The 26,332-nt window shown below is 38.6% G+C and overlaps 1 long non-coding RNA gene across 2 annotated transcripts in view; it reads right to left on the bottom strand.

Annotated features, from left to right (window-relative positions):
- The window catches only part of LOC142152194 (uncharacterized), a 79,913-nt gene extending 54,198 nt beyond the window's left edge, over positions 1-25,715 (bottom strand). The window contains exons 1-2 of one of the 2 annotated variants that reach the window (XR_012691303.1): positions 24,581-25,715; positions 22,751-22,792 (exon numbers count right to left, since the gene is read on the bottom strand). This is a non-coding gene — a long non-coding RNA (uncharacterized LOC142152194). The remainder of the gene's footprint in view (positions 1-22,750; positions 22,793-24,580) is intronic. The other variant, XR_012691302.1, reaches the window with a different exon arrangement.
- Positions 25,716-26,332: the final 617 nt, after the last annotated feature.

The raw sequence follows: 26,332 nt of genomic DNA, 5'->3' as shown, positions 1-26,332 counted from the left end.
ATGCCAAGTTAACATTTTTCTAATTAAGCACTATCATTTTGTGCTGATCATGCTCTAAAAAAAAAAAAAAAAAAAGAAGACTATCAGGCCTGAAAATCCAGTTCAAGTGAGATAGTCAACTCAATCTTGCAATAGTATTTACTAAACATTTGTAGTAATCGCACTCTTTTTAATTGACATAATGAAAAGGGTTAATGCTGTGCTCTGTTGTGCAGCATTTAAATAGATTCAAAGCAGAAAGGTTGTATTATTACTAACAATTGTTCAAGCTTACTAAACTTGTGTATTTTCTTATGAACTATACAAGAACGCTTAAAAATAAAACACAGACAAAAAAACAAGTTTCACTCTCAAAATGGTTTTATAGAAATCCCCTACTAAAAAGTTTATCTGTTGGCAATACAGATGTGAGGTAGAGGGGCTGTCCCAGTTCACTCACACAAAAACATAGGTATAGCAACCAAATATGACTATTGGTTTGCCTCAAAAATCAAGATGACGTGGACCTATTACTAATGTAATGCGCTGAGAGATTCACATCATTTTTAATAGTTTCTTTTCTCCATTGCAATGTTTCTTTTTCTGTTTATACTCCGGTCATAGGGAGCACAAAATTTGCCACGTTACGTTAATAGTGATTATTCTACTCACTAGTGCACATCTGCAGCATTTCATGGTAAAAATACATTTGCTTTCGCTGTCACATTTGCACTACATTGCTCAAACGGTGCTGAACGCTTACTCTGGTTACTGCACGTTTTACCATTTGTTAATAGCTAATACCCACTTAATCCTTCAAATCAACCAATATTTGATGTTGTCAAAGAGAAACAGCATTTAATATTTCATCATTATTCCATTATGATAAACAGTAACTTGAGGTTTAGCTTTGGGTATTTTTATTTTATTTCAAGTCATGTTTTTGTTATAAGTGTTTTCAGCCATATCTTTTGCACCCACTATAGGACAGGAGTAAATGCTGGCAGACAGTGATGGTTGACACAGCATAGTCTTTGATTTAAGAATTACAAGTATGCAGTAGTCACAGAACAACTGTATGCAACTAAGATATACTATAAAAATGTGTCTTCATACCACAAGTACTGCTTAGGCAGAGCGTACCTCCACCCACATTCAAATCCAAAACATATTTTAAGATACGTTTGGCTTGAATACAGCCGGCACTGCGCTGAAGTTGCATGCAGACATAACTCAGGCCCAGGCGTTTACAAATACTTTCTTCAAACATACAATCTGTTATTTTCATTTTTTTCTATAATTGTAGTTATTTCCTCAGCCTTGTGTTCCCTTATTCCCTACGCAAATGTATTATCGGTTTTTACATCTAAGAATGTGTATGTATTTTATTCTTCCTCTTCCTGGAAAGAAGGGACAGATTTTTTTTTAAGTTCAACGTAATGGCCAATACAAGTAATGATTTATCTAAAATCTTGCCACACGTGTGTTATTTGCATGACTAGAAGCCATGCACAGGCCATTAACGTTTCAAGAGGTCACATAACAGGTAGAAGTACATGAAGTGATGTGCCATCCTTAAAGTGTTCCCTTTCTTTGTTTATAGCAAAACGTTAAAGGAATAACTATAAAAATAATAATTCATCAATGACTTGGGTGGTTGCACGGTTTTCTCAAGGCTGCATTAGAACAGTGGGGGTTTGCTACAGACAGACAAATGATCCTATCATTAATGGCTTCTATTACTATATGAAAGAGTGACACCAGACAAGGGATCCAATATTACAGTCTGCCTATAAACATTAAATTAGCAATTTATACAAACATCATATAAAAATTAAATATATAATCTTATAGAACCTGGAATTTGTTTTTAGGATTTTCCAACATATTAAAACACCCTCTCCCCTAAAACTGTAAAGAATATAGTGTATGTCAACGCTGTCTGAGTATTTTCATGAGAGCCACGTGGACAGCCCTGTTATAAGGAGTCCTCACACCATGTCATTAAGTTTGCTAGCAAGATCTGAAATATTACTGATTGTTCCTAAAGGAAATAGAAAAACATGTTTACTATTGCAAACTGTTAAAGGACCCGTATTTACGCCATAATTGTATATATATCTTCAACACAAACAATAAATCATATTTGTAATATATGGTCTTTGTGTCCTCCTAGTGAACATTCTGAAAACTGCAACATGTGGATGGATTCTCATTAAGCTGTAATTTTACATCATACACATTTAGTGAAGACAGCCCACTTATATTACTCTATCATATACATCTGCTAGTTGTTTTTGATGTAAATGTATTTTTTGCCAAGTTGTTCCTTCTATTTAAATAACACATTTGATGAAGGAAAGTAAAAATATGCGCTAGAAGTTATGGGAAACAAATTAGGATGGGCCCAGCTGTATATTAGGAGTATCAGAGTATAGAATGTAAACAACAAGAAAAGAAGAACTTCTACAGCACATCATTGCGCTATAAGAAAACAACAAATAATTTAAAAAAAACTAGGTATGGTAGTTGGATGTAACTGCTAAAATTAAATATTTGTATCATGAAATGGTACTTAAATAAGTGTTACAATAAACACATAAGTGTGGCGGTATTACTGTTAACAATATTGGGACGGATTTATCAAGGGATGCATACTGACCGTTTGTTTTAAAACACATGTAAATTCTGTATACGTATGCCTGAATTCAACAAGGAATGGATGTAAAGATACGTGTGGTGATGGATACGGGTGTAGGTTTACTCTGCTCTACTACACAACATACCTCTAATGTATATGCAGTGGCGGATCCAGGGGGGGGCGATCGGGGCCCCTAGCAGGGGCTTGCTGCCGGTGCCTGCACACTGTGCAGGTCCGCTCGGCAGTGACAGTGTGCTGCCCGGCTGCTTTGATTGTGTTTTAAACACAATCAGAGCAGCGGGGCAGCACACTGTCACTGCCGAGCGGACCTGCACATACTGTGCAGCCGCCGGCAGCCTTAGAAATTAGAAAGGGGGCGGGGCCTAAATCCCCCCCCCCCCCCCCCCCCTAAAATCGCCCGGGGTAGGACAAATGTCTGGGTCCGCACCTGTGTATATGTGGAATATAAAATCGCACAGAAAAAAAAAAAAATTATGTTAAGAATAACTACTGTACATAAAATACAATTTTTGCAGTTGCTCCTGATTGCAAACACATGTAATAGCATGCATACACTACAGTCATCAGCACTTGGAGGAAGATCAAGTACCAGAGAGATGCCCACAATTTGAATTGAGATTGGCACGCTGTTACTGTACACTGACTACGGGCAAACGCCCCATCCCCGCCCTGTTCCCTCCCTGTAATTGTTCTTAATGCTCGCAGATGAATTGAACGTGGCTGCGTTCTGTGGCATATGGTCAGGTTCTGTCATGCGCAGAGGGATTATGCGAATTGTGCGAGCAAAATCGCTGTTTATGTCCCTTGATAATTCAGGCCCATTATGTATACCTTACACTTTGAATAATAATGTTCTATAGGAGAAACAGATATAATTACTGTTTAGCCCAAAATAAAAATAATGGAAGAATTGAAAGGCATTACTCCAATAGTAAAATAATGGAAGGGTAGGAAAGCAGAAGGAAAAAATATTTTATCCATTTCCTGCCATACCCCACCATCCACCTTCTCTCTCCCCTCCTTTGTATTTAAATCTAGAGTACATAAAAGTATTAATAATCCACATCTGTATAATGGAATGTAGAAAGTGTATTAAATATCTAGTGACATGTTTACAATTGTAAATTTAGAGGATGAAAGCACAATTAAATATTAAACATAGTAAATCACAATATTTAGAAAGTTAGAACTGCTACATAGTGAACATAGTAATGAGTAGGAGTATAAATTAACAGAAAATAGTAATTAGACAATGTAATAAAATACATTGCCAAATTAATTTTCAAAAGTTGACTCAGTTTACTCCCAATGCCTGCCATTTTATTTTTATGTCATAAAGTAGATACTATTTTGGAAGGGACACATTCTATTTTAACAACATTGGCAACATTTGCCAATAAAGTTATTAAACTCCTATTTACCTGCTTCATCTTTTTGGACTGTTCTCTTGTTTCATGTTACTCCCGCTTCAGATCACAAGATCTTAGGTGTCTAGGTTGAAAGCGATTGGCTTTCACCGAGTGACTCCGAGATGCGCATCCTAAATTCAATCATATTTCCCAACACTCTGTCTTCTTCCCACTCCAGTGCTCCTTCTTTGAGACGATCAGTCGCAACAGATTCCAGAAGCTGTAGTATTTGCCCGCACACTACCTACAGTACAGGGTGACACCTGCTACTCTTTCAAACACAGAAATGACCATTCTTTTCTAAGAAACATATCCAGGTTTGATCTGAAATTAATTGTTAACATTCTTTTAATGAATCCTTAGTACATGCATCAGATTACAGTTCTCTCAATGAACCTGTGAGATAGACATTTCTTTGCAAGTGGAACAAAAGATATGAAATATCTACCCTGCTTTATTCAAGAATATCATTCTGCTTTTAGCCGTCATTGATAAAAATCAAATGTACAACTATCCTTTTTGTTTGACTGAACAAAACTTTTCTTAGGAATACTCAGAACTACAATCACTGGCTGGATCTAACTTATTTTATTGGTATTCCGGGAACAGAGCTCAGACCACGTTATGCTCCAGCAATGCCAAATGACATCTGGGTTTGTTCTTGAATTTCCCAATATAGTAAAGCATCAGAATATTGGAAAGAGGAAGTACACGCTATTAATGTGTCTGGTGCCACGGCTAGTCAAAATAAGGAAACATTTCAGAAAAATACTTTGTGTGAGACATTACGTTCATGTGGTTTTTCAAATGCTGAATACATGCAACAAGCTAGCAGTGGTTATGGTGAATGACACCAATATGTTCTTTTTGCTTGTACTGAATCTCTAGCAGATAGTGTATATTCACCTCAATGTGTAGTGTGTTTAGACATCACTCTAATCTCATTTGTTGTCTAGTGTACTACTGTAATGATATGTTATGACAGGCTTAATAAGTAGTTATATGCTACTATATGATGTGCTACAGCCAAGAAATTTTTCATTGTGTTGAAAATACTGAGCCTGATTCATCTTTGTACACAAGTCCCTTTGCGTGAGGTATCTTACGGGAATAGCTCTGCACATGCGAAACGGACCTTATGCCAATGAACGCAACTGCATACAAATCATGCCCGATTGCAATTGATACTTACGACTTGAAGAGCGGAACGAGTGAGGGACGGGGAGGATGAAGCACAGGTTGGCATATTTTGTTCAGGGTGACACAGATTGATTTATAATCATTATTTGGTGGCACTAGATAGAGTACAATAATTTCATGGGGTACGGGCTGTTTTGTAGTAATATTTTAGGTGTCACAAAAGCTGGTTTATTGTCATTCTGTGAGAGCACAGGCTAGTTTGTAGTAATTTTATGGGTGTCACAAGCTTGTGTATAATCATTTTTCTGGTACCACATACTGCAATAATTTCATTGGGAGACAGACTGATGTAATCAGGACATGGGATGATACCATTTCTTATTCTCCTTTGTCACTGTACTTGATATGCTTGGAGCTTTTTTAATCTTGGTTCTACTCGTTTTGCTCTGTTTTACCTTGTATTGTTTGGTCTACTGTTTTTTCTATTTGTACGGCGCTGAGAAAAACTTGTGGCGCAATATAAATAATGATTGATGATATTATTATTATTGTTATTATTATTATTAATAGGTAATCATTTACTTTGGGATTGTATTTTATAATGTTTTGGGCACATGCAATGTACATTATGCTAGTCATTTGGGCAGCATCATATATATTTCACTAAATCACTTGCTTCTCATTGTTAGATAGGCTGTAAATAACTATGAATGTGTAAAATCCTTAAAAAAAAATGTTTCTTTTTTTTTTTATTACAAAACTACTAAGATTGATAGCTTTTGACCTGGCAACTGTCTTCTGTATAAAAGTGTCCAAGCCAGATTACCATCATCATCATCATATATTTTTAAAGTGAAAACAATTTACATATACAATTTGTAAAGGGTACGCATACACTAAAAAAACTAAAAAGAAACTGACATGAAAGGGTGAAGAGCTCTGAGAGACAGCTGACAATCTGAAGGGGAAAAAAGCAATGTGTAGCTGCATGAGGGCAAGCATGTTTAAACTGTGGTAAATGCAGTAGAGAGGTGGTAAACAACAAATTTTGGGCACTTTAATCATGGACCAATGATTGGCACTTTGGCTTTACTCTCTTTAAGTGATCTGTCCTCTATCCAAGATGCAAGATAGAATTGTGCAAAATAAAACCTGGGAACTTCCCACCCTTCTCCCCCTGACATAGAACAGGCGATAGAGGACAACTTGCACTCATGTAACCTCTCAAATCTCTCCATGAAAGCTGCGGAGCTGCTCAACCCTAACACCTGAGAAGAAGAAATGGTAGACACCCTTCCTTCTATGAAGGTAGCCTCTGCCCGGACAGACTCCCCGCTTTGTACCGTAAGAAGTTTGCTGGACACTTGGCTCCCAAGCTAATCAATCTCTGCAACTCAATCCTAGAAGATGGGAACTTCCATTATGCCACAATGAGGGTCGAGATCTGGGTCATCCTTAAAGAGGGAAAATACCCTTCCTTTTGTAGCAGCTACCACCCCATCTCCCTGTTAAATATGGATCTGAAGATATATTTGCTAAAGTTGATGTCTATAAACTTACAATGTAGGTTTTATCACCTGTCTTCAGGCCATGGACTCGTTCTGTCCACGTTTAAAATGTAGACATTGTGACTGTCTACAGTAACAATGTTGACAGTCACAATGGAGACATTAAACAAGCAATGACAGCGGGTCAAGGAGTGGCCTAATCATCTTGAGGATTCATCAAAACAAAAATAAATGAAAGTTGCTCAATCAATTTATAGGCTACAGCAGGTGCATGAAAGGGTGGGGTTATCCTAAAAGGAACAAACACACAGAGAGATCCCCCAGCACACTGCTATAGCCAGCAACAGATCTGCTATTTCTACTGTAGATAAAAATGCAAAAGTTTTAGTTGCACACATTTGCAAATGTATGATAAAGCCACCCGCCTCTCCGCGGCGCTGTTGCTAATAGGATGGTCCTAACTCTAAACAATGAGAGTCCCATATATTTGGGCCATACATATGTGTTTTTAAATTGAGAGCCAACTTACCAAAGAGGTGCCCCAGAAGCCTCCAAATAGCAATCCAATGTCAGTACTCCCCCTCAACTACTGACACCAACATGCCTCTCAGACAAATGAAGAAATGGAAGTTGCTCAATCAATTTATATTCATCAAAACACCTTGATAAAGATGAAAAGCCTCAAAAACAAAAATCAGAAAAAAAAAACCAGAATCCCCCATTAAGCTTCTTTCCTCCCTGTAAAAGTTGGTAATGCAGCTTATGTAGTCCTTCAGAAAACCACGGTTTCAAACCCGTATCCTCCAAAGATCTGCTGGTGCAGGTGGTCTGGGCATCCCTAGCTTTTGCAAGTAGTAATATGTAAGTACTATCCAGCCCGCTGTAAAAAGATATCTAACTAATCCACATCTCCTCCCCAATTATGCTCCTCCTGGGCTTTGAACAACATAGGCGGAACTATAACTGCCGTTGATCTGGTTCCCAGACGGAGCAGAATCTCTGTGGGAACACAACCAGCTACTATTGAGAGACAACACCTGAGACAGGAGTATAACACCTCTGTGAAGGTAATGTCTGCATTTCGTTAAGGATAAGTACCTTTATTATTTATCATTTCTAATTTTACTATTTGGGACTCGTTTGCTGACTACAAATAAAGAGACTTTCCTAATTTCAGTTAGAGTTTCCAAAATATGTTCCTTTATTAACCGAGAAGATAATACTTATATGGTACGAACTATAATAAATGTTTTTGCTGGTATACTAACATATGGGGAGAGACTTTCTATTCTAGTTAGATTTTTGTCTGACTTGGTGGTTTTACTGTGTGGAATTCTGTCAATTACTGTGACAATTATATGTGATATGTATCTGTAACTCCTGCCTGACTGACCTGAGGGTTTATTTGGATTATAGTTGAATATTTTGATATTGTGCTCAATTTTATCTGTGATAATTATAATCTTAATAAAACAAGTTACCATTTTCCACCAATTTCCCAAATTACATGCTGTTTAATTACGGAAAAAGTGTTCATATCTCTATCATCAGACAGACACATAGAATGGAGGATGACCTCCTGTTGACAAAGGAAGCACTGGCCTCGGATCAAACTCTTCATTAACATGGGATTTTCTGTCTCAAAAACACACAAAAGTCTTTCTCTCTCTCTCTCTCTCTCTCTCTCTCAAAAGGGGGCAGGGCCACGACGATGCGTAATTCACATCCTAGCCCCCCCCCCCCTACTTTACTATAGGTGGCGATTAGAAACCAGGAGGTTGCCTCGCTCTCTCAGGAGTCCAGGAGGACTCCCAGAAATTCCAGAGTCTCCCGGACATTCCTGGAGGGTAGGCCACTATGATTTACAATAATATCAGCAGCATGGTGCCAATATGAAAGTTAAATTGATACAATAAGTTATTTCTTATTTATGCGTGAAGAAAGGTGGATCCAGCCACAAAACCTAAAAATTATCTATATTTTTGTAACCTGATCCCATGCCAACAATTCTACATGACATCACCAGAGTTTGCCTGTCTGACCTTCCAGCCACCATTAGAACAAAATATGATAATTTGGTAAAGTTATCAATTTTATTTACAGGAACACTACTGGTCTTTTACCCTTTTTGCCATGCTTGTGCGTTAAAAGGGTAAATGTCTCCTAGACCGTCATGATGCATGAACACTGACAGATTGCTCCCTTGTGTTAAGCAGCAAAAATAAACAAGAGGATGTTTCTATTACATGTATCAGACAATCCATTAAAAGGGTACACTTACAGGCACCTGATAGGCTAACTAGACCTAGTTACTAAACAACTTTATTGTCTCACTGTTAAAACGTTCGATTTTTTTTTTATTTTTTTTTTAAATCAAAATTAGCAGTTGCTGTATAAAGAAAAAAAAGCAGAGTCTGGTTTCACTATGCTTTGGGAAATATTTCAACAGTAACGTGAAATCTTGAAAACAAGACGGAGAACAAAGGGTCTTTGAAGAAGAATTCTGAGGCATGACGCATTATGTAATCACTTAATACGTTCTTTGCATCTCCAATATTTTTATGAATGCTCTGGGCTGCCTTGGTCAAACAAAAAAAACACAACGTGTAAAAGGAAGGAGGAAACTGCATTATAAGTAAATGAATAAAAAGGAAAATGAGAGGAGATGTGAGAGGAGAATAAACTGATGAAAGGAAACAAAAGTACTAACGAATTGGAATTTTCTGGAAGTATCCTAGCACAAACAAATCAGGTCTGAGTGATCACTTCATAATATCAATACAATTCCCACAGGGAACCTGTTACTAATACTTGGTATGCACAGAATATATCCTTCTTATCTATTTAAACAAGAGAATGATATTCAGCTATTATAAAGGTAGTAGGATTTTCTATACATACAAAACAGTCTAGGAAAGTTAATATATGTGTAAAACAACCAAGTAGTTTTTTGCATTCCTTAATGTTAATATACTATTTGTCCCATTAGCACATAACAAGGTACACGTCCACTTGCAGAGTGCTTTCATGCAAAGCCTTTACCCTGTGCAGGTAAACGCATTATACTTTATTTTTCCAAGCTGCTGTTGTTGGTTGGATACTTGCCAGCACTCTGCGCAACCATTTGCTGGATAGCGAGTCTACATGGAAATGTGCATGGTGAGTATCCTGCCATCACTTATTTCATGATCACAAACCTTAAAGTGGGGCTGATACCAGGGTGAGAAACAGGATTTTTATACATTTAGTGACAAGGGGCCTGATTTATTAAGGATCTTAACTTGAGATACTTCTTATTTCAGTCTCCTGGACAAAACCATGTTACAATGCAAGGGGTGCAAATTAGTATTCTGTTTTGCACATAAGTTAAATACTGACTGTTTTTTCATGTAGCACACAAATACTTGATAGCTTATCTGTACACTGAAATTTAAAGTTGATATTTGTGTGCTACATGAAAAAACAGTCAGTATTTAACTTATGTGCAAAACAGAATACTAATTTGCACCCCTTGCATTGTAACATGGTTTTGTCCAGGAGACTGAAATAAGAAGTATCTCAAGCTAAGATCCTTAATGAATCAGGCCCAAGATTGCCATTTTGTGTGAGTGTCAGAAACTAAAATATTTCCCCACCACATGTTCACCTTGGAGTGGGGCCACAATGTAGTGTGTCCAGTATGCAGGAGCCTCCCTCCTGTTCTTCAGTACTTCTTACTGATAGGGAGAAGAGGGCAGTGCCCACATATGCTGTTAAGAATATTGGGCAGGCTGCAATGTGGCCCATCCTCTTGGGAAGTGAGCCTCATTTGTTTTAAATGGTTCATAAGTGTAAGAGGTCATGGAAACTGCCATTATTTTATGTGCCACATTTATACATTTTACCATTTTTCTAAAAGGGGCCCGGAAGGTGCCTAAGGAATCCCATTGAGTACAGGCCAACACATTGGGGTAAATGTATGAACATGCAGGTTCTTCAACACCCGCATGTTCAGCGTGTTCGGCGATTAAATTTCAAGCGGCGCTGCATTGTAAAGGGAAGTTTCCCTTTACAATGCAGTGCAGTCGATCTGTTTGCTATGGTATAACCCGGGCAGCACGGTGCCCTAGTGGTTAGCACTTCTGCCTGACAGCACTGGGATCATGAGTTCAATTCCTGCACATGGCCCTATCTGTGTGGAGTTTGTATGTTCTCCCCACAGGTTATATGTTCTTTGTGTGGGTTTCCTCCCACACTCCAAACATACTAACTAGTAGGTTAACTGGCTGCTATTAAATTGACCCTAGTCTCTCTCTGTCTGTGTGTATGTTAGGGAATTTAGACTGTAAGCTCCAATGGGGCAGGGACTGATGTGAGTTCTCTGTACAGCTCTGCAGAATTAGTGTGCGCTATATAAATAGCTGATGACGATGATGAATCCAGTGATTCCACCAGGCCATACGCTAGATGCAGGATAAAACAAATTATCAGATACCTAAATAATCTTACACCTCTGGGAAGCGCGACTGAGTTCCCTGATTTGCAAGCTAGGTTGCAGTTGCCACATAAATCCTTCCACCAATTTTTACAAGTAAACCACTTCAACCAATCTAGGGACCCTCCCTCTAAACTGCTGCATGACCCTAGAGTCACCTTCTCTTTTCCACTCCACCTCCAACAAGCTGACCTCTCTTGATATATGGCAACTTAAATTCTCCTCCTTTCCCTGATAAATTCTCATATGAATTAAATTTTAGCCTCATCTCTCTCTTGTTGGGCCTGGGGTTGAGTGGGCCCCTTCTGGCCCCCCTTTGTGCCCCCCATCCTCATTCTTTAATCTCCATATTTCCCTTCCACTTTGATCTTGATACCTACAGAACAGAGAGGCTTAAAGGGCTCACTGTGTATGTTCCCATAAACTTCACATCGACCTTAAAATCTAAACATTTTGCATGCAAATAAACACACGGAGAGATGTATAAGTTATTAAAAAATGCCAGAACTTTTATTATGATTTTATTTTAACTAGACCTATGGTGGCGGAGAAAGGGCACTGCGAAACAGCTCTCAAGCTGATAACACTAGATCACAAGTGGACTGGCGCAAACTGCCGTAAGTCCACAACCACGGGGAACAAATCCCATCATAACTTGCGCTTGAGTTGGCGTCAGAGTGACTGCCCCTTTAAAACTCACGCTGCCCTCCCTCACCGAGCCGAACAGGGACCCTCCTCACCGAAGGACCAAAAAGGGAGTTACTGGTGCCTCCAAGGGGACAGTGACCTACGACCAACTACAAATCAGCCGCTGAACGCAGTGCCTTCCTACCGCAACATTAGCCTAAAAATACTCAAAACGAGGAGTGGGTGGGTGGGATCTCGTGATGTGCAATGAGGCAGACCAGGAAGTACAGCCTACTATATCAATCAAGGTCCCTCCTACGGGAGCTACCATTGGTCGGGCCCAACCCTATGTTAACCCCTTCAGCTTACTACAAACCCTGTCGCCCTTTAAGTGCGTTCATCCTAAAAGCCTCACTTGTCATTAAATCTACCAGAGATTGTGAGTTGCTGAAAATACTCACGATTGTGTTTTCTGTATTATGATTCTCTGTATCCTTGTAGCACTTCAATAATAAAATATATTCAGAAAACAATGACATAGCAAACAGTGAAAAATAAATGACTGACAATCACCCACTTCACATTCACATTATAAATCACTGAATCATTTCTATTTCTTATTGAATAGAAACATGGATCAGTCTATTTTGTAGGAAAGGACTTTTCAATCTTTTTCTAAACTACCTGGTGCTTGTTCTGATGGGTTTTGAAGAAGATCTCATCCTGCGTATGAATGAATGTATTTGAAAGCTACAAATATGATGGAAATTGGAACTAACCAACCATCATATTTCAAGAAATCATTGTGATTTGAAAATAGGGGTAATTATATTATTTTCCTTAAACACTACCTTTTGTTTCTCTGTTGATTTTTTTTCAGTTTTAAACCCTGGATTTCCTGCTAGGCACCATGAAATTATCAAACAATTACACAGTGAACAGCCTTCCTTTGAGAGAGCATACAATCCACGCATGACATTTGTACAAAAAACATATACATCTTCTGGTGAATGTTCGTTTCCCTTTACATACATTTTACCTGTTGTGTCTTACAGCAAAAAAAAAAAAAAAAAAAAACTCTCAAGAAATGAACAAGAGAGGAGTACATAGAAAATGAATCCACTAAGATCAGTCCGATAAGAAGCTTTTTCATACAAATGTAGTAACTTTTATTTCCACTTTCTATTTAAACTGTACACTCTTTATAGAATACATGTTCTCCTACTAATTGTAAAGCTCAAAAATAAATGATACTGTGACCCAAATACCAACTCCTCCACCAGCAAATTCTAAGAATATAAAATTAGTGAGCGATATATATTTCAATAGAAAACGTCTCCTCATCCAGAATATTACTTCTACATTTATATCCGATTTTAGATGAATTTTTACCAAAATAAAGCTGTGAGATTATGTGGTAGATGGGCTTGGAGTAGGAGGAATATGGATAAAGAGTTTGTATGTTCTCCATTTGTTTGCGCAGATGTCCTCTTGGTGCTCCAATATCCTCCCATTGTCCAAAAACATACTGGTAGGTTAACTGGCTGCTGACAAACATGGACTCTAGTGTGTGTGTTTGTGTGTAAGAGAATTTAAACTGTGAGCTGGGCCTGGGACCGACACGAGTGATTAAAAATTCTCTGTACAGCCCTACATAATATGATGATGCTATACACCGATCAGCCGCAATATTAAAACCACCTGCCTAACATTGTGTAGGTTCCCCTCGCGCCGCCAAAACAGCTCTGACCCGTCGGAGCATGGACTCCACAAGACCTCTGAAGGTGTCCTGTTTTTTTCTGGCACCAAGATGTTAGCAGCAAAACCTTTAAGTCCTGTAAGTTGCAAGGTGGGGCCTCCATGGCTTGAACTTGTTTTTCCAGCACATCTCACAGATGCTTGATTGGAATGAGATCTGGGGAATTTGTAGGCCAGGGTGCCTTTTCCTGCTGAAAGAGGCTACTGTTATCAAGGAATACCATTGCCATGAAGGGGTGTATTTGGTCTGAAAAAATGTTTAGGCTGATGGTACATGTCAAAGTAACATCCAAATCAATGCCAGGACTCAAGATTTCCCAGCAGAACATTGCCCAGAGCATCACACTGCCTCTGTCGGCTTGCCTTCTCAACATAGTGCATCCTGGTGCCATCTCTTCCCCAGGAAAACAAAGCACATGCACCCGGCCGTCTACATGATGTAAAATAAAATGTGATCCATCAGACCAGGTCACTTTCTTCCATTGCTCCATGGTCCAGATCCAAAGCTCACGTGCCCATTGTAGACGCTTCTGGCAATAGATAGGCCTCAGCATGGGCAGTCCCATACGCAGCAAGCTGACACCTTTCTTTCATAGCAGGCATTAATTTTTTAGCAATTTGTGCTACAGTAGCTCTTCCGTGGGACTGTACCAGACGGGCTAGCCTTTGCTCCACACATGCATCAATGGGCCTTAGACGCCTATGAACCTGTGGCTGGTTCATCAGTTGTCCTTCCTCGGACCACTTTTTGAAAGTACTAACAACTGCCTACCAGGAACACCCCACAAGACCTGCGCTAGAAGATGCTCTTACCAAATCATAAAGCCATCACAATTTGGCCATTGTCAAAGTCGCTCAGATCCTTACACTTGCCCATTTTTCCAGCTTGCAACACATCAACTTCAAAAACGAACTGCTCACTTGCTGTCTAATATATTTCACCCCTTGAAAAGTGCCATTGCAGCACGATAAAATGCTATTCATTTAACTTGTCAGTGGTTTTAATGTTGTGGCTAATTGGTGTATAAATAACTGGCAATAAATAAATGTTTCAGAATTAGGCACACATCTTAAAAACTGCACTGTCCATTCTAACTTATAATTCTAAGCAACCCTTCATTTTTAACCATGTGGCGTGTATGCAATAATAGTCCTGCAAAATTTCTTAACTTGCAAACTGATTTTTCTAAAGATCATAAATGTATTTGTCTAAAGCCAGAAAGTAACACATGGTGGGAATAAAATATATGGCACTAAAATAATTGGAACTCCGATGGTGCATTCATTAATTACATTGTGATTTTGACTGCTCCAGCCCTTCTAGTACCAGAAGTGATATATGAAGAGCACCTTCTATTTCATCCTTTTACACTTATTGGCTGTCTAGAATAGTTTGTATATGACATTAATGTTATTAATATAAACACACTTAACACGCTTTTACTGTCTTCTGCAACATACAAAACCTAAAAAAAAAAAATCTTTTAAAAACTTTAGAAACACTTCAAAAATATAGAAACCACTTCAAAGGTATATCTATTCTAAGAAACTTAGAAAACAGGAAATAAATGGAAACAAGTATAGGGTAGCAAATCAGATAAGAAACTTTCAAGCTTTATACTATTGAGACTGTGAGAAGTCGGTAACAATATGATTAGGTATCAGTGGCAGAATAGCTTAAAAAAAGAATAGTGCAGGCAAACTTCCAAATTCAAGGATACACTGACATAAAGGGGCTTATGCTGAGTTGATAAAATATGTTTGTACGGTCTATGCCCACAAAAACAGGTGTACAACTACATCCAGATCTGACACTTGCTCCTTCTTTTTCTTAGAGGTAGAACAGGGTGTGCAAGAGGTGTGCAAACGCAGTCTGGCCACAATAAGGACGTGTTCACATAAATGAGGCAGACTCACACGGAGACACAATTACGCCTGTCAGTAGCTTTTCATTTGCGGGTGCCTGAGAGCTGTTGCAAATACACACTGATGATGGCAATAGTCGCCAGCACTAGTTAGCCACTTCTGATTGGTGGAGTGCAGATTGAACTCTGAAGCGGACAGTGCTTTCTTCATTTGTCATGCCTATATTGAATGTTTATAGAATGAATCTTACTTTCATGAGAAGGAAGATTATAACGGCTGTTTTTATTCCCTTTTATATAAATAAAATCTAATAGCGAGTGCCTTTTTCGCTATCAAATCACTGACATAAACCTGGCCCATATGCTACCCGAGATGCCTCCGACTCAGTATATGGGATTAAATACACTATTTTTAAATGTGTTTTAGTTGAGTTGTTTTTTTAATATGCTTCCAACTCAAAAGGGGGGAATTCAATTCAGCATGAGGTCCCGTAGTATTATATTACCCAGAACATCTATGAGGTGCGAAGAAACATAAGCAAGGTTTCAGGTACCGAACATCCCCCGAGGCTCCTAAGTGAATACCCTCATAGTGTGTTAATTAAACATAGTAAACCACAAGCCAACAGAACAATATTAATGTACTGTCATAAATTCTACATGTATCTGTCTGTTTCCTTCAATAGAAATGGCGCCAGTTGATGGTGGAAAACACAATATAAGGTGAAAGTTATTCTCAAATACACTTTCAATTAAGACCATCACTGCAGCCAGTTTCTTATGAAACATCAACAAGGGCAACGTTCATTATCATTGTAGTTCCTGCCAGATCAGTACCGACAATTATCCTTTTTTCAATATATTTGTTGTTTGGTCTTGCAGCCATGGTACCCAAAAATCTGGGAAACTAGACTTGTTTAATGTGCTTACTTGGTTGGCATCGTCTTAGGTCTAAGCACTCGCAAATATATCCTTCTTGTTGCTCTGTGAACTTAGGCAGACATGTTCACATTTATTATGACATGACCTGCACTTTAATTGATGCTCACTGCCTTTATAAGTCCAGGCCTGGTATCACATAGGCCCGCATTGTAGGATTAGCATATTTAACCATAAGATTTTGAACCATTGCTTCTTGCCTTTGACCTCTGCCTTCTTCTGAATTTGCTTTCCCCTGATGCTTTTCTACTGTCTTTATCGACTCGATTGGCCCTGCCTATCAGACTATGTTTGCTGGTCTTTTGTGCCAGGTACTCATATTGGCCACTAGCTATAGTGTTGTGACCAAAATATGGGGGCAGTCAAGTACTAGTGGACACATTCTGTCCTACAGGTAAGAGGGCTGCTAATAGTGAAAAACAGGACTCGTCTGACTATTTTAGGAGCATCATTTACTGTAGAATTGACTGTGGGCTGCTTTTACCAGTAGGTCTAATTTAGATATTCTATATACATTTTTAATTTCTCCTCAGTTGCTCCACTTGCATTAATAAAAAATAGATATATTAGGCTATTCTGTGTAAACTCATGTATAGTAATTTAACTTACTCTTAACTTGAACTCTAGTTGCTTTTATTGCACCTGATTTCACTAATAGCATTTATATTGATGATAGATCTCTAAGGGATATGCACACAGGATTTTTTCTACCATAAAAATACATGTTAAAACACGTTCGTTTCAATCTGTTTATTATTATACACTATCAACAAAAATGCATGTTTTAATTGTGTTTACTTTAAAGCAGTATATAATCTTTAAAACTGGACAAAATATAGAAAAAAACATAATGCAATTAATCAGCTTGTAATGTTATCATAAGGTAATTATATGCTTTTTTAACAATTTTTATAGGGCAAAAAAAACATATAATAAATAACTGTCCATCTGCACAGGCCTGAACTTTTCTACCATTGTACTTTGAATATAGCTACATTTTCAGCAGATAGTATCAATATATCTAGCTGGTTTGGAAACAAGGTTAAATGAAGGTTTCCAGCTTCAGAAAAACTTAAAATTTTAGGCTTGTACATGCCCACTTGTAACTTTACTATTTTATGTTGCTGGCTTCCTTATGTGTTTTTCAGCCAAGTCTTTACATTGGCAGGCAGATTTGTGTTTTTTGTAGTCTTGGGATATGACCCAGTTCTACGGTGCTCTTGCTTTAAATCATATCCACGAACAATGGAAATATACAACTCTGCCTGATAATATGATGACATGTTTATAAACCACATAAGGATGCCATCAAACCTCTTTTCCTGTTTTGAAGATCAATATATTACTATGATCGATAATAGTACCCACAGATATATTTATAACAGAATCCCCTTTAAATAGATTGACACTAAAACCCCACCTTTATGGCCCCCATGGATTACCTAGTAGTGCCTGCCACTTATTGCTTCTGGATTTTGAAGAGTTGTGCTTTTAAGTATTCAAGAACTTTCTCCCATCCTAGACATTCTGGTTGGAAGTCTGCTTGGTTTATTCAATTAGATGACATGTTTATACACCTCATGTCCTGTGCAAATGTCCCTTTGAACCCCAATGTTTTGTTCCAAATGGATGCAGCTTCTCCTTCCCAGTGGTTACTCTCACATAATGGTCGGGGTCCCATGAGAGAGACCTCCACTTATATACTAGTCTAGGGGGTAGCATAGAAGTGGAGCAGACCCAAGATGGGCAACCCTTTAAAGAAAAAAATATTATAGTTGTCCTAAAAGTGTGTTTACTTCAAAGTCTATTAGTTAATTGGTTAAATTATCACAGCTCTAAGAAAACGATTCCACTTTAGAAGTCCAAGATGCACTACCTTGTTCTCTTGCAGTTAGATCTATATTCTCCGCCTATTGCTAATAAGCAGAGCAAATTACTTCTGCTGTCACGGGAACTTCTTTCTGTATACTTTTCAAATCCAAAGTCATTATTATGAAACTGAACTTCACAGCAGTGATGTTTACTTATTTTAGCATACACAAGTATGCAATAGAAAATAGCACTTTAAGTAATAATATAGCTTGCAGAACATTAAATTATAAAATAGTGTTCATTTTCACAGGAGCTTCATATATCTAAGAAAGTAGAAAAGGTTTGTAGAGCCATTGTCAAGGGCTGGCTGGCAAATTTTAGCCCGAGAAGTGGGAGGGGGAGACTCAGCTGAGCAGCCTATTCGAAACATTTTAAAGGGAAAATAAATGCAGGTAGCTCAGTCCAAGGTTGCCCAGGCTGGGACCAGCCGAGGAGGCAGGTGCCCCCCTCCCCAGCCAGCCCCTGTCCATTGTAAATGATTCATTATGTCTGCACCAATGAACAATGACTAATGCTGGCATTAAATGAACGGAAATAAATGGTGCAATCTGTGAACAGAATACAGCTTATTTTCTTAAATTCAGCATCAAAACACATTATCTCAACTTCTGCTATTTTTTTCAGTGGACAATAACTACCATAGAAGCTCCAATTCCCAAACCTCCCACAAAAACAGGAAGTAGATTATCTTTGAGGAACTGATACGTCTAGACCTCACTTCCAGGGTGTATGCATGGTAACTTAAAGGGAAAAAAACATTTTAATAAATTCATTTTAATAAAACTGGAAATATAACTTCCTACAGGGTTTTGATATCTTGGAATAACCTTTGACTATATATAAAACTGTAGATTTGATGAAGCTGCATTTTCCTGTTGCTCATCAGTGAAAAATGGTGGTACTCCAGCTACAAAACATTACTGCTCTCTAGAGTGTAGAGGAATTATATTAATGATGGTAAACAAATTAAACATTTCAAGTATCTTAACGTTTCCTTAGGATAGAATAGCAGACTTTTGTCTTGGGTAAGAGACAAGTTAGCAAATAATAATTGTTAATAGTTGGGCAAATCAACAACTTGTTCAATGGCTGCTGACCAGTAGTTTCCTGAGCCCATGTGCTAAAAACACTGGAAGATACAGCTACATGTCCTGTAACTTTAAACATACCATTGATTGAATCTAATGGTACAGAAAGCATACAATAGGCTCAAAATAAAAAGTCAACATTCTGTTTCGTTCAGCTTACCTACATCCCTCATGATTAACATTTCCCCTTTTTCAGCAGATTTCTCTCATCATTAACTATTTCACTAATAATTCACCATGTAGAACTGAACAGCTGTAGTGTACCACCAAATATTTCAAATTTGCTGTGAGGGACACCTCTAGTATGCAGAGACAGAATCGCAGAATGGTGCTGACACTGGTACAATCCATCACGACCCATCGCACTTAGGATACATTAATAGCATTACACTTATATTAAAATTTTCTCTCTTAACGGCTGCAAATTGTTAACTGAAATTATTATTGCTATTTAAGCTTTATTCACTTCCTATGTGTAAAAACAATGAAAATTATGTTTCACATAAATTAAATTGAAATGAATGTGACCAATATATTTATAATGCTTTAAATATACCTTATCCATAAGTACAAGTTCATTATCCTATGGGGTTATTTGCAATTGTAGAAGACAGCTGAGTATGGCTGGCACTATATAACAAAATGTTAGTCAAGTGAAACATTTGTTGTGGGAAAAAGTAAACAAAGTCCAAAGATCCAAACAAAACAGTGCCCCCCTGTTGCTTCATGTACAAAACAATGATGGCACTTGTTCAGCATTACCCTACAGATACTTTTGATTAACACAATCCTAAAACTAAGGCTGGACAAATTCCAGGAGCTAGGTAGACATTGTGCATTAAATGTTCTGCTGCCACCTAATTTTCAGTCACTTCTATTGATGTCAATGGCTGCACATCTTTCTTGGCTCCTTAAAATATTCTGCTGGCTTCTTGATTGTATGATCTGGCTTCTGAGATCAAAGTAAACATTGTCTTGTAAACATATATACTTTTTCTATAAATCCACATTAACACAGGAGCTCAACTTTTATCCTAAGTTTACCGACGCTTGAAACAACTTAAATACTTATGCATGCACTTATCCCATCCCCTCTAGAATACTGCAACATCCTCCCCAGTATTCTTCTGCTTAACGGAGTGGCTTCATGACAAAATATTTGGGATGTTGCAGGTACAAATAAATACCACTTATTCTTTTTTAATAATCTCTCCAACTTTCACCATACTATTCCCCATACAGTTGGACTCTGCTGGCAAGACTCAATACTGATCTGAGGGTCAGATGATGGAGGCAACCGAGGCATGACAATAAATGACATGGTTAGATCCTATGCCAAGGAGCAGGCTGCTTTTTTAGAAGCGCATTGGATGCTCTATTATTAAACTAGCCAGCAGCAAATGTGGTGGTTGAAGAACCCCCAGTGAAGTACTATGGGGTGAAGGGGACTGGGACATTATAAAGAAAGAAGACAGAAAAACACTTAGGGCTAAATTTACTAAACTGCGGGTTTGAAAAAGTGGAGATGTCGCCTATAGCAACCAATCATATTTTAGTTATTTGTTTAGTGCATTCTACAAAATGACAGGTAGAATCTGATTGGTTGCTATAGGCAACATCTCCACTTTTTTAAACCCGTAGCTTAGTAAATATACCCCTTAAACTTTAAGCCCTCATAAATGTTGTACATTACCTCTCTTATCTTAAGTACCTTATTCAGACAAATCTTCTATTCCACATATAACCTCCTTCTGTCCTCCTCTCTGATAGCCTCTTCCCATTCACACCTTCCAGACTTCTATTCTGCCAGTTTTATATATTGGAAATCCCTTCCTTAACACCAGCAGACAACCAGAGTCCCTTTAGATGCTCCCTAAATATCTGTTAAAGTGTTAGGTTATATATATGTGTGCAATCAGCTTCACTCACGTTACCGATTAGTAATTCGTAAAGCATCTGTGCGCCACCTCAGGATTCAAACAACTTACATTTTAATCCCACTTTATAGGCTGTAGCTTTTAGTCTTGTGTATTGAAAAAGAAATTTTTTGCTTGTATAAGTTTCACAAAGCACTATAGTATACAGTATATTACATTCCTCATATCTCCCTGTTAGAGCCAGCACACGCTGACCTTGTAAACAGATTTACGCTAATGACCAGTTGTCGTGATGTGCCAATGAAAAACTGACAGCATGCAGCAACATAGGTAAATGAATGCAAATTGCCTAGATCATACATGTAACCATGGAATAAAACAAACATAAGCACAATATAATTTTATTCAAATATAGAGACACTAAAAGGATGACAGCCTTTATTTGGCAGAAGCCACTATTTGTGAGAGTCTAGCTTATCACTTACAAGGAACCAATCACAGCACTGAAGCGCTTGGTGTAGCACTTCGCAATTTGATTAGTTTCTTCGGCTCTTTATGCGCTGGTGTAAATATAAATGGCTTTACTAGCGTTTTTTAAAGCTAGTGAAGGATGTTAACAGGCAAGGAAATGGAACCCATTAGATTCTATGACCCCATTCCCACCAGCTTTTTCACTTGCTGGCGAGATGCTTTGCAGCACTGCCTTCTCCATTCACATGGATTTACCATAGTAAACACACTGAAAGACAATCCACTGACCCACTCCAGACAGCAAGTGCTTCTTAACCACCACCTTAATGACATTGAGGAGAGCAAAGCATAAAAAAGGAGTAAGTTTGAATCTGGGCAAAACCATGTTGCATGGGGGGGGGGGGGGGGGGGGCAAATTTAAAATGTGGTTACAGATTTATAGTTGTGACTGGTCATGTCCTAGATTAACTTTAAATTTCAGTGTAAAAATAAAGCTATCAAGTATTTGTGTGCTACATGAAAAAACAGCCAGTATTTAATTTACGTGTAAAATAATAAACTAATTTGCACCCCTTGCATTGTAACATGATTTGTCCCGGTGAACATTTACTCCTTTTTTTTTTGCTTTACTTTCCTTAATGACTCAGGACCCACATGTCAAACATGATAACATTTTGACGTGCAGTGTCATTGGCATTAAACAATGGGCCTTAGTAAACTGGTATGCTGCATTCACATGACTATGACTTCAGTCCACAAAATATTTTTTCCCACTGTGTAGAAGCAATGGGTCAACTTAAAGCAAGCTGTCAATCTATCATCAAAGTCACCTATCATTTGCCTGACCTTTCTGTATTTAGAGTATATTTTAGCATAAGCCATGTTCAATAATAACTCAGAGAATCAACATTGCCTGCTAAACGCCAAAGAGCTTGCTTGATAAATATAGTAGGCTGCTTGAAGTGACAACACATCAGGAACTGCCCAATACTTCTTGTATAAAATTGTAAGAAAAGTTTGTGCTGTTCATCCTGCAAGTCTTCCAGTGGGCTTCAAATGTTGAGGCTACTTTGCAACTCACCAATTAGGCAGTAAGAAACTTCAGCTCACAGTCTCTGAAGTCCTATGTAGAAGGGGTAGAAACAACAATAGGGTAGAAAATGGCATCCCTGTCTTCCTGATGGCAATGTTTAGCAAAAAATAACCCCAATCCTTGCAAAAAGGCTCAATGAAGCTTATATCGAGATTAACGATCATGTAAAATGTTATTTATTGAATACCCCATGGTGAATTTACAAGTTATTTTATTAAATTTATTTACATGCAAAAAAACACTTAAAAGCTTGACCAGGCTCCTATTGTTACATTGTTAAGCACGGTAATAATAAAAGAAAACAGTGGAATACTGTTTCACCCAAATTAGGACCTTTACCTACTGATTGTGATCCTCCACTTACCTTTCCTGACAGGCATGCGGTGCCAATGGTATTTTGCTAATCCCATGTGACAACCGGTCTTAGGGCATGTCATGCCATCCTGTCCAATGACTACAGTATTTGTTTTGTTCTTTTCTCTGACACCTTATCCTAAGGTGTAAGAACCAATAATTCAGTTTGCTAAAACCCATTCATATGTTAGATTATGTAACGTGCAATGTGTTGTTTGTTGGTTACAGTTCTGTTATCCTTAAATATTTGAATATTATTTAACTTTTGTTGTCTAAACATCCTACCACCCTTAGAGCATAGTCAAGCAAATAGAAACCTTGCTATTTTATTTATAATAACTTTGTAAATATAGATACCACCATAACACAGTCGTGTAGGAAATCTGATTTTTGTTCTGTTTTCTGATGATGGAATTAATGAGAATCAGAAAGAATAAAGACGCTGCTGTACTAAGTAACACATCACACCAGGCTCAGCAAGTGTATCTCCCATCTGACAGTGCACCGACAGAAAGAACCCGATGTGCTCAGAGAGGAGAGAGGAGGGGCGCACAGGAAAGACCGAGCGTGTCAGCTCCTCCTCTCTGTTTACATCAGGTCTGAATTTTATCTGCGCAACATGAGCTGGAATGCGGACATAGAGAAAAGAGAAGTGTTCACAACAAACACTGTCAGCATGCAGCACTGCACACCACAACATCCTGCACACATGTAGCACCTCCAGCAACACACAACCCACGCATGTTCTACCCCATCGAATAAAGTATGTGAGTAACAATATATGATGAGACCCACCACGGTGACACCACGCAGTGTCTGTAAACACAACAACTAGTCCAGTGGGTCAGAGCATGCGGCTGCTGCTTGTACATGTTACGTATCTATTCGGAGGAAACACTACTCCATAACAACACGCAGCTCAATATGACGAGCACACGCACTCATCAAATGGGGAGCCATAGGAACTGTGCCTGGTATACATCCTACTCCCAAGTAACACAGCTGACAACGGCGTCACATCCAGTCTACCACTGGTAACGAGGAGCATTATCATTACACTATATAATAACATATTAATATCCACTGCCGGACTCGGGAAGGAGCAGCACTGACCTTGGTGAAACAAATCAATGAGATGTGTGCACTGTAGGGCGACGGCATGCTAGGATTTTATTGCAAGACTTGGGGCAAACCTAAATCAAGAACGATTAGGATTTTTTTTATATATGTCTAAATATATATATATATATATATATATGTAAAATGTATTACACATCTCAGCGAACTAATCTAATGGACAACAAAAGGGGGCGTGGTAGCATATTACAGGGATCGCAATCCACAATCGCATTAATGGTGTACGCATGGAAAACATATGACGATGCAGATCAGTTAGTACTTTATGGTATGGCACAGTAAAGATATAAAAGCATATTTGGGGGATTGTCCCTGTAAATAACTCACCCTGAGATGAGCTGTTGCCCCTTTTCCGTGGGGTGATCAGGGGAAATGTCCCTTACATCCAGGTGGGTTTGACAGGCAGTCAGGGAATGGGTGCTTTGCTTTGACAGGGCAGTTGCTGAGGACTGTGTTGGAGGTGAGTGGCGTTGCTGTTATTGCAGGTGGGTGTATCTTCCTTCTCCATGTGTTGTGCTGGAAGTGGGTGCTGCTGCTCCTCCTCCCTCTTTTCTCTCTCTCTCTCTCTCTATGCTGGATGTGGATTTTGCTGCTTCTCCCTCTGCTGTCCAATAGCATGCTGTGCTTCTGCTTCTCCCTCTACTCCCGAGCAGCCTTGGTGGTTCTCCCATAACTCCGCAGGAGTTAATGTGCTGGCACTTCTCCCCGTCTCCTGTGCTTCTCCATCCCTGGTGTCAGTGCGCCATGTGTGCACTGCGGCGCCCCTCTGCTCTACGTACAAGTTCTCGCTCTGATCAGTCGTACTTTGCTTTATAGACACAGGGCTCCCTTGTTGACACTTCTCCTTTTCAACATGGAAGCATCCGTATTAATAGAAAAAAGTTCTCCTTTAGCTCACTGTAAGCAGTTTTTGCTTCCCTTTTGCTGATTATTATTTTTTTCTGGCCCTCAAGTTATTATACGCAGTAAGTGCGTCAGTGCTGTTCCAAAAATGTGTTGTACCATGTTGTATAGCCTAGCTCTGCGCACTATGGTAAGATGCTGCCCGATGGGGCTGCGCTATGTTGCTCGTGCGTAGCTGGTGCTTACCTGAAGAGTTGTGGTTTCAGTAAGATAAGTAATTATTGGGTAAACTAATCTTTTGCTTTATCCAGATTCCTCACTGAACACAAATGCTAAAGTATTCCAGTTTATCAAGTGGCTGATAATGGGTTTGGCAGCTGCAGTAGCCTTTCCTGCGCAGTATCTATTTGCTTCTATCTCCCTCATACTTTCTTCTTCTGTAGCCTCTGATTCCCCTCTGCCTCCCTCCTTGATGTGGTTACATTATATCATGTCCATCATGTGACACCGCAAGCTGCTCTCAATGGAAACTTAAAGGGGCCCCACGTGACTGCAGAAACAGCAAACAGGATAAACAGCACCCTACCACCAGCATCAGCACCCTCCACATCCTCATCATGAGCAGTAACACCTCCTGCAGCATCATCTATAACCAGCAGTCGACACATCACGGACATCATGAATTCTATTTTAGATCAGAAAACAAGTGGCTGCTTTTAGAGGGGTTGGCTTAACAGAATGTTTCAACCGATAGTTTGATCACAAAAATAACTCTTTTTATGCTGTAGTGACAAGCACAATGATGCACACAAATGATGTTGCTGTGTTCTCAAGCTACCAAGCAGTTAAATACCATTGCAGTCTCTGAGCTACAGTAGTTGCTTAAAGTGAAAAAAACCCAAACGTGACTAAGCATTTGCTTTGGCCTAAAAAGCGCTTTGTCTCAGACTCTTGGAATGAATGTTAACAAGGCCTCTATAGCAACCGCAGTAGATCCTTAATGCATTTTATTAGATTATGTAGTAGAATGTTTGCATTTTAAGATTTATGAAACTCTATATCGACTACATTATAGAAGCATGTTTCAGTATGTTTATCTATGTTTGTATTTATTTAACACCATTGTTTGTTTATTCAGTACTTTGTTTAATACTGATTTTAAAACAATGTAGATATTTGTTTGCAAACACAGTTATATGGACTAAATATGGGTACACATACAGGTAAAAGATTGCA

Source organism: Mixophyes fleayi, chromosome 4 (assembly GCF_038048845.1).
Source record: "Mixophyes fleayi isolate aMixFle1 chromosome 4, aMixFle1.hap1, whole genome shotgun sequence".
NCBI classification, from domain to species: Eukaryota; Metazoa; Chordata; class Amphibia; order Anura; family Limnodynastidae; genus Mixophyes; species Mixophyes fleayi.
Note: the sequence above shows the minus strand (reverse complement) of the source record. Positions and strands in the feature narration are given on the sequence as shown.